General features: G+C 38.9%; 1 non-coding gene across 1 annotated transcript; it reads right to left on the bottom strand.

The window, feature by feature from the left end:
• Positions 1–3,150: 3,150 nt before the first annotated feature.
• On the bottom strand, positions 3,151–3,225 carry Trnat-ugu. Its single transcript has one exon. It is a non-coding gene; the product is annotated as a tRNA-Thr (tRNA).
• Between the last annotated feature and the right edge of the window lie 877 nt (positions 3,226–4,102).

The raw sequence follows: 4,102 nt of genomic DNA, 5'->3' as shown, positions 1-4,102 counted from the left end.
CTTAATTCGACTACATTCCATTATCCTCGTTTTGCTTTTCTTGATGTTCATCTTATATAATCCTTTCAAGATGCTATCCATTCCATTCAACTGCTCTTCCAAGTCCTTTGCTGTCACTGACAGAATTACAATGTCGTCGGCGAACCTCAAAGTTTTTATTTCTTCTCCATGGATTTTAATACCTACTCCGAATTTTTCTTTTGTTTCCTTTACTGCTTGCTCAATATACAGATTGAATAACATCGGGGAGAGGCTACAACCCTGTCTCACTCCCTTCCCAACCACTGCTTCCCTTTCATGTCCCTCGATTCTTATAACTGCCATCTGGTTTCTGTACAAATTGTAAATGGCCTTTCGCTCCCTGTATTTTACCCCTGCCACCTTTAGAATTTGAAAGAGAGTATTCCAGTCAACATTGTCAAAAGCTTTCTCTAAGTCTACAAACGCTAGAAACGTAGGTTTGCCTTTCCTTAATCTTTCTTCTAAGATAAAGTCGTAAGGTCAGTATTGCCTCACATGTTCCAGTATTTCTACGGAATCCAAACTGATCTTCCCTGAGATCGGCTTCTACTAGTTTTTCCATTCGTCTGTAAAGAATTCGTGTTAGTATTTTGCAGCTGTGGCTTATTAAACTGATTGTTCGGTAATTTTCACATCTGTCAACACACGCTTTCTTTGGGATTGGAATTATTATATTCTTCTTGAAGTCTGAGGGTATTTCGCCTGTTTCATACATCTTGCTCACCAAATGGTATAGTATTTTCAGGACTGGCTCTCCCAAGGCCGTCAGTAGTTCCAATGGAATGTTGTCTACTCCTGGGGACTTGTTTCGACTCAGGTCTTTCAGTGCTCTGTCAAACTCTTCACGCAGTATCGTATCTCCCATTTCATCTTCATCTACATCCTCTTCCATTTCCATAATGTTGTCCTCAAGTACATCGCCCTTGTATAGACCCTCTATATACTCCTTCCACCTTTCTGCTTTCCCTTCTTTGCTTAGAACTGGGTTTCCATCTGAGCTCTTGATGTTCATACAAGTGGTTCTCTTATCTCCAAAGGTCTCTCTAATTTTCCTGTAGGAAGTATCTATCTTACCCCTACTGAGATAAGCCTCTACATCCTTACATTGCAAAATATGTCAGAAGGCAAAACCCATAAACTATTGTCAGAAGATAGAATTACATCCTATCATGCCACAACAACCTTTAATGTTGGTGTCATGTGATGTCTGTGGGCCATGTCCCATGACATGTGGACGGTTCAAATATGTTTTGGCTTTTTATGATCTCTTTTCAAAATATGTGAACTTATATCCACGTTTGACCCACGTTACGCAAATTTATCAACAACTATATAACTGAGCTTGGCAAACCTATAATGATTTTGACAGACAATGCTGCTTATTATACAAGCAAAGTATGGAGAGACACTATGAAAGATCAAGGAATCCAGCACATTTACATCTCAAGATTTTACCCTTGTGGAAATCCGGTTGGGAGAATCTTCCGAAAGTTGAACTGATTTTTACGGACGTACATACCCAAACAACATTATAAATGGATCGATTGGATTTATGAATTTGAGAAAGTGTATAATGACTTACCACACTTATCGACAGGTTATTCACCTAATCAAATAGTATTTGGTGAAAGTATTGTGCCAGAATGGATGAAGAAATTACCTGCTATAGAACAAAAGATTATCAAGAAAAAAAATAAGGTGAAGAAGGTCTACAAAAACCTCAAGCATCAAGCACAATTGAGAAAAACCCGGTTTGATAAAAACGTGAAGAAAGTAGTCACATATGATGTAGGGGAAGAAATTTTATTGAGAAATCACCCAAAAGCATCAGCCAGGAAAAGACTGAATAAGAAATGGCAATATTTATATACAGGTCCATACAAAATAATGAAAATACCTCATGAAGGGAGCTACCTTCTGGCAGATTGTGATACTGATGTAATTAAGGGCTTGTTCCCTCACAAAGACCTGAAGAAGTATTATCAATAATTAGCGAAATATAAATTCAAGAAACACTGAATGATACCAAGACTACACTCAGAGTGGACTAAATAAAAGCACCAGTGGATAAATACATACTTATATTAACTTACAAAGAAAATTAAAGAAAGTACCGAAGATTTCCATGAGATACCTTCTTGGTATCAACAACAGAGACGACGCTGAAAAACGATTTATCCTCTCACCGAACAACGAGGATGGATGGTTTAAAAGTGGAATTAAGAGGAAAAGAAAAGGACCAAATCCTCTCTGGTTAAACATGACCGAGGACGCCAATCGTCTAACCCGGCTGTGATCTCTGCCTTGCACAGCCGGTTGAAGAACTGAGGACTTCATCCAAGAAAAAAAAAATGTGGTGTGAATATGAAGTGATTAGTGCGAAGTGTTTCTAAGACAACCTATAAACAAATGTGGAATTTAGTTAAGGGCATTTTGTCTAGGCCCATTAACTCAACTTAAATATTGTACAATGTATGTACTGACTTGTTGAGTGAATCTGAGAGTGAGTGGATTCGCCGAAACAAATACCCTCTCCTGTCACAGTACACAAAAAATAAGCCTGTTGTGTCTGGAAACCTCTTCAAGACATCACAGTCTGGGGGGCCGTGTAACATTACGAGTCAAGATACTGTAACGGAACTTGAATAGCGTATTCGCCTCTATTGGTTACGGTAGAGAGATCGATCTTTCGGTCCTGTCTGTATATTTATATATAATATTGCACGAATAAAGGCTGGGCGAGTGTAAAGCTATCGTTAAAACCGAACGCTGCGCGATTTGTAACGATTTGGTCGGTCATAATAATAATAACATGCTTTTGAATACAATTAAAATACAACGGCGATACCTGTTTAATGTTATTGGAAATAATTGTAGTAAATTAATGAGTAACGTAGCCGATCCTATAAGAAGAGGCAAAATTGGGCATATTGAGCTGTTTTGCTCTATATCGACGAAGCCGATGATACGGCGTCATTTTTTTGGTTTACTCTTAGAAATAAACAAGTAAAGAAGTTATTTAACTATATATGACCATGCAGCTTTGCTAGAAATGAAATGATAATTAAATAGACACCCTAGCTGCAAGCAGGCGTTGATACACTTCGTTGGGGACATGTTGAAAATGTGTGCCCCGACCGGGGCTCGAACCCAGGATCTCCTGCTTACATGGCAGACGCTCTATCCATCTGAGCCACCGCGGGCACAGAGGATAGTGCATCTGCAGGGACTTATCCCTTGCACGCTCCCCGTGAGATCCACATTCCCAACATGTCCACAACACTACATTCGTAGTGCGCCTAATAGATGTTTGCCCATCATACTCATTACTCGTGGCAGATTAATCTACCAAGTCCCATACGAATTCGGGCATAGCGTGCTCTAAGATCGACGATCCTTTCCACTTGGTGTAACGGTGCCTCACAGTAACAATGACAACGCCGACGAAGAAGGAAGATACGGTAGACTACTCTACAGTACATTACTTTTTGAAGAATTTTGGATAAGGCAGTCAGAAGAGAGATTGGGCGGTAGTTGTTGACATCAGACATAGCTCCTTTTTTTTATGCAGTCGCATATCTCAGTCTATCTGGGAAAATACCCTGCTTCAGAGAGCTGTTACATATGTTGCTAAGAATCCCACTTATTTCTTGGGAACAAGCTTTTATTATCCTGCCGGAAATGCCATCAATTCCATGTGAGCTTTTGTTCCTGAGAAAGTTTATTATCTCCCTAATTTCAGAAGGAGAGGTTGGTTTAATTTCAATTGTATCAAATGGTGTGGGTAAGACCCCTTTTCTCTACAACATTTAAAAAATGAATATTCAAAATGTTTTCGGTTCCAGCTTGTTGTTTATCAAGTTTCCATTCTCTTTGGTGGTGATGCCGTCATCCTGTACTCTTGGTTGTCCTGTCTCCCTTGTAATAATATTCCAAATTTTTTTTGATTTTGTTATCAGAGGTATTAATCTCAGACATGAAGCACGTGCTTCTGTACTTTTTAATAACCTTTCTTGATGTAACACAGTAGTTTTTATTATATATTTGGCTGTTTCTGGGTCATTACTCTTTCTTGTTGTTA

Source organism: Schistocerca piceifrons, chromosome 11 (assembly GCF_021461385.2).
Source record: "Schistocerca piceifrons isolate TAMUIC-IGC-003096 chromosome 11, iqSchPice1.1, whole genome shotgun sequence".
Taxonomy (NCBI): domain Eukaryota; kingdom Metazoa; phylum Arthropoda; class Insecta; order Orthoptera; family Acrididae; genus Schistocerca; species Schistocerca piceifrons.
Note: the sequence above shows the minus strand (reverse complement) of the source record. Positions and strands in the feature narration are given on the sequence as shown.